Source organism: Callithrix jacchus, chromosome 2, assembly GCF_049354715.1.
Source record: "Callithrix jacchus isolate 240 chromosome 2, calJac240_pri, whole genome shotgun sequence".
In the NCBI taxonomy this organism is placed as follows: Eukaryota; Metazoa; Chordata; class Mammalia; order Primates; family Cebidae; genus Callithrix; species Callithrix jacchus.
The window spans coordinates 108,246,802-108,262,825 of NC_133503.1; positions in this window are offsets into that span (position 1 = coordinate 108,246,802).

Consider the following 16,024-nt stretch of genomic DNA (forward strand, 5'->3'; position numbering starts at 1 on the left):
CTGAATATTCCCCTGCCTTTAACTGCAGCTCACCTGATTTTTTGAATTTTGGTTCTCAGTCTGGACCTAAATCTCAATTTTTGTGTCTGGCTGACTTCCTGGCTCTCACCCTGGTGTACATTCACCCTTTCTTATTCCTTTTTTTAAAAATATGGGTGTTCTTTTCTTTTGTTATCTCCTTGTGTTTCCTGACCCCGGCCCACGTTTGAATTGACTTAGTCTTGTACTCCACCCAGTTTCACTCTGACCTTCCAAATCCAAGTAAATTCCAAAATGTTGACATCCGAACTCCAAACAACAATAAAGGGAAAAATTATTTTCAGTTTTAGGCACTGCAGGTTATTTAGAAGATAAGTTCTGGTGACAGTAAACAAGTTACAATAGGCGATGTATTTTATAAAATATTTTATTTACTATACATATATCATATGAATCAATAGAAGAAAGTATTAAGTATTTGGCTATTGTGCATCTGTTTAAAAAGTCTGAATTTAAACTGAAAATGTATAAAGTAAAATTATTATAAAGCACTTTTTTTTACTTTAAACAAAATGAATACAGTTAACTTATCAACTATGAGGTACAAAGTTAGATTTTACAATCCATAATGCCTTTTCCTTAAAAATAGCAAAACACGCTATGCATTAATAAAAATGTAAATTATTTGAATTTACTGGGAAGACCACTGACATTAAGGGCACAGAAAAATTACTTTTCATTAGGATTTTCTGTAATAAATCTTTAAAATATTAAACTGAGGATGATGCAACAGTTCTTTTAAAAAGATAAACTAGTGTTTTTGCTTTTTCTCTCTTGCCATATGTATATATACACACACACATACAGATTTATTGAGAAGTATATATACCTTAAGATACATAAAATATATATATGCAAAAAATGTATATATTCAGGTATGTGTGTGTGTATATATACACATATATATACATACATATATATACACACATATATACATATACATATATATACACATATGTGTGTGTATATATATATATATATATATACATGTGGAGTCTTGCTCTGTAGCCTAGGCTAGAACACAGTGGCGTAATCTTGGCCCACTGCAACCTCCAGGTCCCAGGTCCAAGTGATTCTCCTGCCTCAGCCTCTCAAGAAGCTGGGACTACAGGTACCTGCTACCATGTCCGGCTATATATATATATATATTTTTGTATTTTTAGTAGAGACAGGTTTTTCTCTTTGTTGGCCAGGCTGGTCTCGAACTCTTGACCTCAAAATGCTAGGATTACAGGTGTGAGCCACTGCACCTGGCACATTTTCTTTTCAGCCTTCACTCTACAGAATCTCATGGCCAGTAATAAATGGCTTAATGAGCATGTTGGCATTTTCATAAAATAAAATTGTTTTGGAAGGAGGCATTTTTGATCCACCTCCTATGAACTCTGCTGTCCCATCTGTGTTTATAGGTGGGTGACTGTGACATCCCAAAGTGGTAACTTGTGCCAGAAGGATCACAGAATCCACTAGCACTGTAGATTATGGTAGAGACTTCTGGAATAGACACAATTATGTGCTTTCTAAAGATACATGATCATGAGTGAAAATGTGTTCTTAAAACACTTTGTTACTGGATACTTCTTAAATAGAGGGGTTTTTACTGGACTTTGCCAGCTTTGGTGTGGCACTTCTTGTTTCAACTCCTTATGTTTCCCTCTGGTTTCCAGAAGCTAAGATTGTCCTTCAGAAGGAAACTGGAGTTTGGAGTCAGAAAGAACTAAGTTTGAATCACTATCTGTGTTTTGATGAAGATCTTCAATCTAAGATCCCATTCTCTTGCCTGTAAAATGAAAATAATACCTTCCAGATTTTGAAGATTCAATGTAATCAGACCTGATAAATTATTAGTATATAGACATTATTCAATAAAAGTCTCTGGTTTGAGTTAACATTGGGGATATTGAGAATGAAATTACACAGAGCCAAGAATCATCCACATATGCAGATAGGCAAGAAATCCAACCTATAGTTAGCATTCTTGCTGTGTTGCCTTCATTGGTGATGACACAGAAAGTGGCTAATGGTATGGTAAAAGATAAAGCCACCTAAGAGATTGTCTTTACAAGAGATAACCATATTGCTGCCCCAAATCTGTTATTTTCCCTGCAAGATCTTAAAAATGTCAACAAAGGGAAGTATCTGTTTTTATTAATCTATTATTTGTTGTTGTATTGTGAAATATATATTTTTTCTTGAATTATAATATTTAAAGTTGTAAAATCCAGAAATTGATGCCCATATTCCTCTACTCAACTATAAATATTCCTTTAGAGACATTTCTCAGTGCACTACATACTCTGGATATTTCTCAGTGCAGTATAGACAATACTATAATTTGTCATGCTGCTATTAACAAATTTGGTAAATCCAGTGACATATTAGAGTAGTTCAAAAGCATTTTTCTGAGTTCACCTACATTAGTAAAAGTGTCTTTTTACTAGTTTCTCTGCTTAATTTAAAAAATGCTATTTCTTTCACTCTCTCCCCACCCCTGCTCTCTCTCTCTCTCTCTCTCTCTCTCTCTCTCTCTCTCTCTCTCTCTCTGTCTCTCTCTCTCTCTCTCTCTCTCCCTGTCTTAAGAAGACTAGGAGTTGCTAGGGAAGAATTTAGAGGACTACAGATAGGTAGAAGGAAGTGTCAACTTTGGCAATTACATTTATTACCATGATTGTCAGGAATATCAAGAATTGCAATTACGAGGAGACCATCCGAAGATATTTAACTGTGTTATGTCTAATGTGTCTTTACCAGAATGAAATGAAACCAGCTACTTTTGGTATGTGGTATTTAGTTTTCTGTTCCTGTGATTGTTTGCTAAGAATAATGGCCTCCAACTTCAACCATGTCCCTTCAAAACACATGATCTCATTCTTTTTATGGCTGCATAGTATTCCATGTTGCATATGTACCTAAAGCAAATAGATTTTAAATCATAAGCATAGATGAAGATTGAGGTAGCACTAGTAAATGGAGTTGCTTTAGATGATGTATATAATGTCAAGAGATTCTTGTCCAGACACTGTGGTGAGTCCTCAAAAATCTAAGGCAGAAATACCATGTGACCCAGTAATCCCAATACTGGGTATATACACAGAGAAATATAAATCATTCTGTTCCAAAGACGCATGCGTGCATATGCTCATTACAGCACTGAGGGAATGTGTTCTCTTTCCGGGTCCATGAGGGGGCGTAGTTTTAAGGGCAAGAACTTCCCAGAACCATGCCCTCCTCCCATCTCTCTCCATCCTGGAGTTTTAACGGTTTATGATTGAATTTCGCCGGCGCGGGAAGAAACTAAAAGTCAATCACTCCAGTGGAAGTTTAAAGAAACTCCTTTCATTGGCCAGAGGAACTTGGGACGGTGGGAATTTCTCCCAGGATAAACTCCCCTGCTCCTTCATCCATACTGGATTTCCAGTTCTCTGGAATCCCCTCCCACATGGTGGGAGCTCGCTTTCACCTCTGGGATTTCCCCTCTGTAATCCCCTTCCACACTCTTCGTGGAAGTCTTTCTCTTCTTCTCCTTTCCTTCTCTTTTCTCTACCTAAAGAAAATCACATTTCTGCAACACTTCTTGGGTCCGATATTTACTTTTGTGAGTACATGGTGCACCTACAGTGGTCCCATCACTTACTCTCTAAGAGGTTGGAGGCCAAGAACCCACAGCATTCTCTCGGTTGAGCTGTGCCTTACCGGCCCCCAAGAAAAAAACCTAGTTAAAGAATTAGCACCCAACGTGGGGCAAAAGAAGTGAAGTGTAAAAAAGAAAACACTTTGAAGGTGTAAATGAAAATACTGGACCCTTCTCACTTGCTTTCTATCCTGTCTCTTTAAGAACACCTGAAGCAGTTGCAGCCAGGTGGGGCTACAGGGGACTGGAGCGGCACCGAGCCACGGTAGCACAAGCCAGCCAGAACCAAAAGCGCACCTTTTCTTCCAAGCTGTCTTTCTCTCTCCTCCCGTCTCCCCCACCCCTCTCGGCTGCTTCTCTGGGCAAAAAACAAACAAACAAACAAAAAAAACAAAAAACCTGTTGAAGTTGGGACAAGCAAATGCTGTTTGTACCAGCAGTAGAACTGGGCTTGCGCAGGTGTGGACGGGTGTTGAGCTCCCTCACTGGCGGGGTGGAGAGAGCGTTCTCCCCCTTTCATTCCTTGCTGGCTGAAATGGGAACTAGAGCCATCCACAGCCTAGCCCTGCAGTAAATCACAGCCAGTCAGGGAAAAGAGCTATGGGGGTGGAGGGGGGCAAGGTGCATTCCTGCGGGGTGCAGAGGCTCTCAGCAAAGCAGCAGCACTTAGGAAAGCACCAAGGGGAAATGCTTTTGCTGGTTCACTTGCTCACTGGCCACCACATTCGGATACCTAAGTGGGGGCGGCATGAAACCTCAGAATGCCACTGTTAAAACAACCACAGTCAGGGACAGAACAAGGCCTTCCTCCAGGGTGCTCCCATGGCAGTCGAGGGTCCCTGTGTGGGCAGCGGCTTGGGGAGTGGCCAAGGGTGCACACAAGGTCCTGGCAACATGGCGGCAGCAGGTTCCCGAGCAGCGGAGTGGCAAATTTTCTCCTCCTCCGGCAAAAGGTGGGGTAAAAAAGGCACACGAATGGGCGGGGCTGCTGCAGCTGCACAGCCTGCTTCTTTAAATTGTAGGCTCTAACAGCCCCTTCCTAGAAGCTTACCCTGCTTTTTAAATTGGCCTGCCAAATTGGATCTTTGCTGGAAATATTGGTGCCCATCTCCTGAGCCTCATTGCCCTCGTCAGTGCTCATTGGTATGGTTACCACCCAATCCAATAGCTCCTTCATTCCATGCCTCTATGGTCGTCACTGGAAGTCATGCAAGGCCATGGGAGTCCATGATGCTGGTAGGTCGTGACTGGAATCCAGTTAATGGAGAGCCCTCTAATAAGATGGATCATGCATCTTGGGCACACAAAATTTTGGGGTACTGACTAAAAACGTTTCATTTCAAGTACCAATTTTACACGAGGGACACCTCAGGTTGAAGTGGCTGTAATTTTTTACCAGGGATGAGGGCATTCCTTGTGTTCAATTTCAGATGGGTGCTTCTATTCCCAAGCTCAAGTCCCAATTAAAATGTATATTGGAAAATTGGGACCAGTTTGACATACGGCTTTTGAAGAAGAATCGGCTCATCTTTCTCTGCCGAACAGAGTGGCCGAAATACCTCCTGCTGAGTGGAAAAACCTGGTCTCCACAGGGAAGTATAAATTATGACACTATTCTACAATTAGACCTGCATTGTAAAAGCAAGAGTAAATGGTTTGAGGTCCCCTATGTGTGACTATTCTTTTCCCTAAGTAATAGCCTCAGTTCTGTCAAACCTGTATCCCTTACCCTATTCAGACCTCCTCAGGACTACCTCCACCTCTGGGACTCCTTGTGGCAACTACCTCCACCAATGCCAACCAGGTATCCTCAGCTCCCATACCCCAACAGGAGCCAGGGAGGGCCGAGACAGCGAGGGCATCTCAGGCTACCCGGATGCCCAAACTCTGCCCTGTACAGGCAGTGGGAGGAGAATTTGGCCCAGTGAAGGTGCACATACCCTTCTCACTTTCTGACTTAGGAAAATTTTCAGATGACCCAGACAAGTACATAGATGTTCTTCAGGGCCTGGGTCAGTCCTTTGAATTAGACTGGCAGGATGTCATGCTTTTGCTTAATCAAACCCTAACCAGCAATAAAAAAGAGGCTGCTCTAGCAGCAGCTCAAGAGTTTGAGGACAATTCCTATCTTCATCAGGTACATAACCTGATGATGCCAGAGGAAAAGGATATGTTTCCCACAGGTACTCACTCAGGCAGTCCCTGCCATCAACCCTCACTGGGATGAGGATTCAGAATACGGGCCTGGAGTCGTAAACATTTCCTGACCTGTGTACTTGAGGGATTAAGGAGAATTAGGAAGAAGCCAATGACCTATGCAATGTTATCCACCATAACTCAAAGAAGGGAAGAAAACCCAACAGCTTTCCTTGAGCAATTGCAGGAGGCTTTAAGAAAGTACACTCCCCTGTCACCAGACTCTATTGAGGGTCAGTTAATACTAAAGGACAAGTTTATTACTCAGTCAGCAGCAGATATCAAGAGGAAGTTTCAGAAGCTTCAGAACCAGAACAGAGTCTAGAATCATTGCTGAACCAGGCAACCTCGGTGTTTTATAATAAAGACCAGGAGGAACAGGCTGAAAGGATCAGGAGGGATCAGAGAAAGGCTGCTGCCTTCATTATGGCCTTCAGACAAGCAGACTGCAGGGGCTCAAATGAGGGAAAGACTCTGGTTAGCCTCCAGTCTGGCAGAACTTGTTACCAGTGCTGTCTAAAGGGACATGTTGTAAGAAACTGTCCCCACAGGAATAGACCACCACACATGCATGCCTGCTGTGCCAAAGAAATCACTAGAAAGCACACTGTCCCTGGGAACCAAGGTCCCCTGGGCCTGAGGCTTCTAACCAGATGACCCAATGGCAGGACTGAGGATGCCTGGAACAAATGTCAGCAAAAGCTATCACCCTCACAAAGCCCCAGGTAAGCCTAACCATAAAGGTCCAGGAAGCCAATCTTCTCCTGGGTGCTGGCACGGCCTTCTCTGTATTTCTCTCATGCCATGGAAACTTAGTGCTGCTATTCGGAAAGTTACTACCTCTCTTCAATTACCATAAGCTATCTCAGAAGTTAATTAATAACAAAGAAATGTTGCTAATTCTCTCTGCAAAAAGCAGCTCTCTCTGAAAACCAGCTTAACTCTTTAGCTGCCATAGCTTTAAAAAAAATAAAAGGGCCCTGAATCTGCTAACAACAGAGAGGAGGGGAACCTGTTTCTTTCTAGGAAAGAAGCTGCTATTTTATAAACCAGTTAAATGGTATTCTAAACATAGAACTCAGGAATCAATCAAAAACAGGGCTAGAGAACTTCAAGCTCCTGGCTCTATTCTCTCCTAGGCTCGCTTACAACTCTGGGCCTCTCATCTTTAACCACCTTGTCATATTCATTTCTTATAGAACCATAAGGTCACAATTAATCTTGCCACTGGAACCCTGGATGTCCTTAGCTTGTGAACTCTATCGTGGACCTATAAATCAACCCCTGAAAGTCTCCTCTCTAGAAGAAACCTCAACTGCAGGGCCCCTTCTACATCCCATTTCAGCAAGACGTAGTTAAAGAGGATCGACACCCCTATTCCAACAGAAGTTGAATTTTCCTGTTCAGAGTGGGGGATGAATGAATGTGTTCTCTTTCTGGGTCCATGAGGGAGCGTAGTTTTAAGGGCAGTAATTTCCCAGCGCCATGCCCCTCCCCCATCTCTCTTCATTTGGGAGATTTAACGGTTTATGTTTGAATTTCATGGCCCGGGAAGAAACTAAAAGTCAATCACTCCAGTGGAAGTTTAAAGGAACTCCTTTCATTGGTCAGAGGAACTTGGGAAGGTGGGAATTTCTCCTGCTTCTTCACCCACGCCAGATTTCCAGCTCTCTGGAATCCCCTCCCACATGGTGGGGGATCCCTCGGGACTTCCCCTCTGGAATCCCCTTCCACACTCTTCTTGGAAGTCTTTCTCTTCTTTTCCTTTCTTTCTCTTTTCTCTACCTAAATAAAAATCACCTTTCTGCAGCACTTCTTGGGTCCAATATTTACTTTTACAAGCATACAGCATACATTGCACCTGCAGTGGTCCCATCACTTATTCTTTAAGAGGTTGGAGGCCAGAACCTACAGCATTCTCTTGGGGGAGCTGTGCCTCACCAGCACCCAAGAAAAAAACCCGGTTACAGCACTATTCACAATAGCAAAGACATGGAATCAACCCAAATGCCGGTCAATGATAGACAGAGAATGTGGGGCATATACACCATGGAATAGTATGCAGCCATAAAAAGCAACAAGATCACGTCCTTTGCAGGGACATGGATGGAGCCAGAAGCCATTATCTTCAGAAATTTCAGATGCATAGTTTACAAATATTTTCTCCTATTCTGTAGGTTATCCCATTTCACTGTCCATGTCCTGACCACATCCCAACTCCAGCTGTCCTACAAAAATATTCCCTGTCTAAAGTAGAATACTGGTATTCTTTTCAGAGGATTCAACTCTGGTTAAAGTTGAGAGGTGATCTAATAAACACAGATTAGGTTTAATTGCCAGTAAGAAGTCTTGATAATATCTTTTTCCACTGAGAGAGTGAGCTTCTATTAAATGCCAGCAGTTTGTGTGTTTACCTGATATTTTAAGAAAATGCAAAGAAAATAATACACTTTAGTTCTTACATTAATCCTAAGAGCTTTTTCTCTACTTATTAGAGAAATGAGTGATAACATAAATTAAAACTTTACTATAAATTAAAACATAATGGTATTCTGCAGAGAATGCAAGTATCCTATTATGTAAAAGGAAGATTTCAGTATTTCTTTCTTTGTATCTCCCTGTCCATGTCCTAATCACAGGTTTCCCAGTTATCAGCTGGATGAGCTCCTTTGTTCAACAGATATTCTACCCGTGTTGCTCTTCTTTCATTGTTCTGTTGTCTGCTTTCTGTTTCGTCTCAGTACAGGCCAGTGGAAACTAAATTAGGTAATTTAAAACTTCTGATTTGAATTTTGTGGTAGTTGGATAGTAAAACTACTAAACCTATAAAAATATTTAAACATGGAAAATTGACCATAATTATATTAGAGGCAAACCATGCATCGAACAAGGGATTAATTTCCAGAAGATATTAAGAACACAAACAATTCAACAGCAGAAAACACAAACAAACAAACAAATATTCAACTGGTGAAATAAAGTTTCTGAAATTGCGTGTCTTGAAACACATACATGTATTTTTTCACAGTTCTGGGAGTGAAAGTCAAAAATCAAGGTGTGGTCAGGGCTTTACTCTATCAGAAACCTCAAGGGAGGATCCTTGCTTCTTCTAGCTTCTCGTAACCACAGGTGTTCTTTGGCTTATAGATGCACCACTCCAATTTTTTTTCTTCTTGATCATATGGTATCTTCTCTGTGTGTCTGTTTCTTCACACAGTGTTTACTTCTCTATGTGTGTCTGCATCTAGTTTTTTCTCTTATAAAGACAACATTCATATTGGTTTAGAGTTCATCCTAATGACCTCATTTAACTTGATTACAGTTGCAAATAACTTACTTTCATAAAGGTCACAGCCACAAGTACCAGAAGTTACAATTTCATCATGAATTTTTGGGGAATACAATTCAACCCATAACAACAGTCCCTTGTCAAAGACCAATTAGTTTCTGTAAAACCAGAAAGTAAGTAATTGGTAACAAATATAATTTAATATGTTCATATTTTAATGATGCAACAAAAAAAGAGAAAGAGAGAGTCCACAAAACACTTTTCTTTCCTCACAAACTACTGAAAGATTTTTTTTAATGGCAACATTTATAGTTTTAGGGCAAAGTAGATAGATTAACTTTCCATGGATCAGAAATTTCTATTTGATAATCATTAGTAATAGTATCCTTGAAAATAGTTTAAACATTTTAAAATATTGTAAAATATTAATCAGCTATACACTTTTCCTGTGTCTTTCTACCTAAGGATAAGTTTAAATGATACATTCAATGAGGCAATGGTACAGGTTTTTCAGACATAAAATGACTGATATTTTCTCAACTTTCCTTTCTAAAAACGTGTGTTTCTACTAGTAGTGTATAGAAGTGTCCATTCAGGTACATTCTCAAAAGCATTGTTTGTTATACTAGAATTAAAAGATCCATTTAGATGAATTATATCTCATTATTGTTTTAGATTAATTTAATTATTAACAGTGATGTTGAACAGTTATCTTTTAATGGAAAATGTCTTTTCACTCACTGCTTATCTTTTAGATTATTGATATTTGTTGTACTTTTTAAAAGCATTTCTATAATAAAATCTATCTTATTTTCTGTTGTGTAATGTTCCCACACAATTTAGAAATTCTTTGCCTATATCAAAATAGGTTAAATACATATCTGTAGGTAGGAAAGTCATTTGTAGGTATAGAAAATAATGCAAAACTTTTTTGGAAAGATGGTAAATGAGAGAAGCTTCTCTAGTCTTATTTATTCTTTCATCAGGCCAATTTATCTATTGAATCATAACTGTACACCAAGGGCTATAATTAATTAGCCATGGTTCATGTTCCTATGAAGTTCACAGTTTGATGGAGAAGTGAAAGACAGGTAGACAAATATTTTCTGCTGATATAATATAAGTTGTTACAAGGTCATGTTCAAGAAATCATGAGTATAAAGATTAAAATCTTTAATATTTCTTAAAGGATGAATTAGAGAAGATTTCAAAAGGAGTCCCTACTTGAGCCAGATGACAAATGATAAGTAGTGGTAACTCAAGCAGGAGAGCATGGAGGGCACATTCCAAAAAGAGAAAAATCCATGAACAAAAAAATGTGCAAACCTTTCAACTAGATTGTACATTCAGTGAAGACAGTGGTCATTTCTGGCTTTATCATTTTTTTTTTTGTTGTTGTTTGTTTGTTTTGAGAGGGAGTTTCGCTCTTGTTACCCAGGCTAGAGTGCAATGGAGTAATCTCAGCTCACTGAAACCTCTGCCTCCTCTGAGTAGCTGGGATTACAGGCACGTGCCACCATGCCCAGCTAATTTTTTGTGTTTTTAATAGAGACAGGGTTTCACCATGTTGACCAGGATGGTCTCGATATCTTGACCTCGTGATCCACCTGCCTCGGCATCCCAAAGTGCTGGGATTACAGGATTACAGGCGTGACCCACCGCGCCCGGCGCCCCTGGCTTTATCATTTTTAATAATCCAGCATTTAGCCCTCTGCCTTTCACAAGGGTATTGTTGATATTTTAAGAATAAATCAGTAAATGAATACATGCAAATGTGCAGGAAATAATAAAAGATGCTAAAGAAGAAAGAGGTTTGGTTGGCTAGAGTATAGGTGGAAGTCATTATTTAGTGATAGGGACAGGAGGCTGAGAAATTCTAGGCAAAAAAGGGTGGGTCCCTGACAAAACTCCACCCTTAAGCCTGGAACCACAGACCAAAGTGAGAATTTATATTCCTGTTTTCCTGCTTTCCTGTTTTCCTGTTGCCTTTTCCAAAACCATCCATGACTCACCCCAGAACCCCCATCCCGTGTCTATAAAAACCGCAGAACTCAGCCAGCAGAGAAGAGAAGCAAGCACCTGGATGTGGGAGACTAGAACCAGCTTGACAAGAGGGACAGCTTGATGACATAACTTCGGCGCAGAATCCCGCTGGAGATGGCTGGATTTCAGGGGAAAAGTACATTTCAGCTCCTTCCGCTTTACAGCTCCCCTTTCCACAAGAGCCACCTCCATCCGCAATGAAATCCCTCACATTTACTGTCCTTCAATCAGTTCGTGTCGAGAGCTCGGTTGCCACGAGTGAGGATGCAAAAGGCTGTCAAACTGACACTTTGCTTTTGCTGGCGAAAGGCAGCCACCTCACACGAAAAGGCGAAGGGTCCACTGATCTGTTAATACTTAAGCCATCTGAGGATGGCAGAGCTAAAAGAGCACAGTTACGCTCCCTTTGGGGCTTCAGGGATCGCGGGCATCCCCTCAGATGCTGCTGTGCGGCTGGCACTAAATGGGCTCCTGCCGGCGCCCAAAAGCACTTGTCCCACATCTGTTCAGCTGTGCACCCCCTCCCTTATAAATAAGAGTTGAAGCGCAGCGGTTTCGAGTGAGTGGAGCTCTTATCTGCCAGCACAGAAGCAATCAGCTGGTTCCAGCGTTTGTGCACTCCAGTTCCCACCTCGCTCCCACCTCATGTCCTCCCCACCACGAGGAATTGAGAGCTGTGAGCTAAGTGAAGCACCCCTGTTGCAAGCCCCCTGAAGGGGCTAGGGATGTACTCGCTTCATTAGTGTTTCATATCCCGCTTCATTAGTGTTTCTGAGAATGGTGGAAGAGATGCAGTTTGTATGACATCCTTCACCTGATACTCGTTCTATCATATGAAGTCATAACTAGCTACTTATCTACTTATACCGTAAAATTGTTTAATACTGCATAAGGGTCATATGCCTGATAATGGCCTAGAGGTTGGAAATACTATTTTTTATTTTAAAAACAAATCCCATCATTTTTATTTGAAAATTACCTAAACATTAATCTAATGTAGTAGAGTTTTAAAAGGCATTGGAAAGGCACCAAAGTATGCATGCTGAAAAAAAAAGATAAAACTATATTATCACTGCCAAAGTACCACTGATATTAGTACCTGGCTTGTCGTCTGTGAAGTGGATGATGACATCCCTTCCAAGGTTCTGTCAGCTTCCGAAATGCCAGCAAACTTGATCTTTGTCACTGCAGCATCACTGACACTGCTGCTATGCAAAGAACTGACGGTTTTCACAACTTCCACTTCCGCTGTGTTAGATTGTTAGTGTGATATAATTTATTCAGGAATACCATGATGGTGTGTGTTACATGACAAATGATTGTCATGTAATTTGGAGACCAGATTCTGAAGTTACCTAGAGTATTCCTTCTGATGTGATTTCTGAAGTAGGGCTATCATAATTTTTTTTCTTGGTTTCTGTGATCTTGATTTAAGCAGCTTTGTGTTTCCACCACAATTTCAGAGAAAACTGAAAGAGTTGTATTCTATTTGGTGTAGCTCTAAAACTAAAATTGCGAAGAGAAATTACCTATCTGTGCAAACTGCTTCATGACAAGAACTGTACATAATGAAGAAAAATTTTCTGTCTTAAATCTCAGTGAACAGTTGTACTCACAGACACAAATACAAATACTCACACATACTAAAAAAGAGTAACTTTTGTGGAATTGATGTCATTAAAACACCTCCAAAATAGTTTGTGTAGCTCCTCTGTTCCCAGTGAAACATTCCTAGTTTTTAAGTAGCCAATGTTAATCAAAATCTCTTTGCATTTTTATGCTCATTATTGGAAGCATTCCACACTTGGGCATGATTTAAATTTTCATAAAAGTGCAATGAATCTGGAGTTGGCATTAAAATGTTATTAAGGTGACAAGTTATGATCAGTGCCTCTTAGATGGGGTTGGTGATAGGGGTATCCCATTTATTAATCCTAGCGGAGGGCTTGCATGGCTGCTCATTAATCATTTCCTTTTTATTAAGATGTCTTTTAAGACATAACGGGGGAAAAAATGTTGCTCCTTAATGCTTTGCCTGAATGTCTCAGTCTTGGTAAGCTCAGAGTGACTCTGCATTTGCTACATAGATTTGCTCTGCTGGTTTGTCTTTTACTTGCTCTCCAATTATTCTATAATGGCATTTCTCTTCATCTTAGGAATTGTCAAAGAGTTGAGAGTCATAATGATTCTAATGTCCCAGGTTCAAGGTTGTGAAGTATGCTTAGGTGTAGGGATCTGAAATTGAAGGAGGCATGGGTAAAATCTTTTTTAATCATATTCTCATGAACTTGTTCAGCTATTGGCAAGTTACTCGACACCTTATGCCTCTATAAAAATCATGAACATAAGCTCTCAGCATACCATATCAATAGAAATAAATACACATAGAAGAGAAATAGAATCTGTCTTCCGAGTTTTCTGCTTCTTTCCATAAATATTTATCCATTTGTTTCACATTTGCTTGTAGTAATTAATAAGAAAGTGGTAGTGGTGTCCAATAATTTAAGAACAATATAGAGAAATTAAATGTTAATAATATATTTTAAAATTGAGATTGACAATAGTGTCTTGTTTTTCCTTTAAAGAATGGTAAACTGTCACCATCGTTTTATGTTAGTAATGAGTTACTTCAGTTCAGGTGCCATAGTTTGAGTAAAAGTCTGCTTAGATTTAGGAATGGATGAAAATAAAGGTGACAGATACCTTAAGCACCACAGTCAGTTTTGGAGGTGTGTATAAATAATCAAATTACAAATTAAGATGTACATATTGTCAACACTATGATAAAATTTACAACAAATAAATAATAATAAATGGAATAAAAGCAGAGCTGAAAACATATATCATAGAGTGTCTGTGTACAGATAAATAACACAAGAAGAAAAATTTTTAAGCAAAAAAAGTATGAAACATATTTAAATATGTTTAAATGAAAAGAGTGTTGGATTTCAGTACCTACTGATGTCATCGATACAAAATATGTCCTCTATCTCAAAAAGTTAAATATGAAATTACCATATAACCCAACAAATCTACTTCTAGGTATATATTCAAAAGAAACAAAAGGGGCTCAAACAGATACGTGTATGCCAAATTTTATTGCAGGTTTATTTATAATAGGTGGAAATAACCAAAGCGAATGGATAAACACAATGTGGTATATACATGTGATGAAATGTTATTCAGTCATAAAAAGGAATTAATTGCTGACACATCTTGCAACGTGAATAAACCTTGAAAGCACTGAGTAATAAGTCAAACACAAAAGGACAAAGACTGTGTGATTTCACTTGTATATAATATCCAGAATAGGCAAACTCATAGAGAGAGAAAGTAGATACATTAGAGGTGGTCAGGGTCTGAGGATAGGGGCAATGTCAAGTCACTGCTTAATGGACAGAGTTTCTGTTTGGGGTAATAAAAAATTTTGGAAATAGATTGTGTCAGTGGTTACACAATGTGAATGTTATTAATGCCACTGAGTTGCACACTTAAAATAGCTAAAATGGAATGTATTGTTACATTCGATACTTTAAAATATAGGTATTTCAATTAATTTTAATAGATCAGAATATATGAAAAGCTAACATTCATAGATCTTACCATATCATTATGAAGTACATTGGTATAATGCCTGTCTTTTGGAAAATACAATGTATTTTTAGATATAGTTTGTTAATCCCCATACAAACCATAATTCCATGACTTTGACATCAGTACTCTAAGGAATTCAGCTACCCTGCTGCAGAGAGAGAGCATATGAAAGAGCCTGGGGTGGGGCGGGGAGGAGGAGAGTAAAGAAAAATAATGTCGAGGAGGGACAGAGTATACAGAGATTCAGGATCTCTGTATACTCTACAGGGGAGTTTAGAGTATACAGTTAAAATTGAGATTGACAATAGTGTCTTCTTTCTCTTTTAGAGGAGGGTAAAATGCCATCATTTTATGTTAGTCATGGGTAACCTCAGTTCAGGTGCCATAATTTGGCTGGGAGAGAGAGAAAAAATAAATATATATGTGTAGGAAAACTGAGTTGGCCTCAGATAATGGGCAATGACCTCAATAAATCCACAGAATCATAAAAAATATAATATCATTGTTTTTACCTGTAAATGTTTACTGTGATTTATTATATAGGAAACAGATTTTTGAAACTGATATATTTACTCCTTTATTCACCCAATAAATATCCATTGAGTATCTACTCTATAAAGCCTATCTGTGGTTCTAATTCTCACCCCTTTGTACCAAGACTTCCTAGTTATTTCATACATTTTTTTTCCTTACCCTTCTTCATAAATTTATGTCACCTGATCTTTGATCCAGAGTCCTTAGCTACAAACTCCTAAATTTTAAATTAAAATCCCTAATCTTTGGAGATGCAGCTGCTCTGAACTTTTAAGAGATAGGAAGTTGTAAATTTACTGTCAAGCACATTTTTCTAGAAATATGTCGAAAATAGTTTTCTTCTTTCCTCCTTCTTGGCCCCTCAAGGAGGTAAGACACAGAGTTTACAAGTGTTTTGAAAAGAAAATCATGAGACTACTAATCCATGTCAATAAACCTAATCACCTTAGTTTTCTGTTCAGTGCTATATCTATTTTTATTGATTGATTTATTTTGATATACTCTGCTGTTTTTATTAGTGGAAGCATGGAGGTAGTTGATCACAGACCTAAAAAAAACTGTTAAACTGTTTAGGGAAAATGTGTATGCACAGTATGTGCACACAAACACACCAAAGCAGACATAAAAAAACTTATAGAAAAAACAATATTAGTCTCATAGACACATTTTTGAATTATCAAGTTTATTGTCAGTTTACT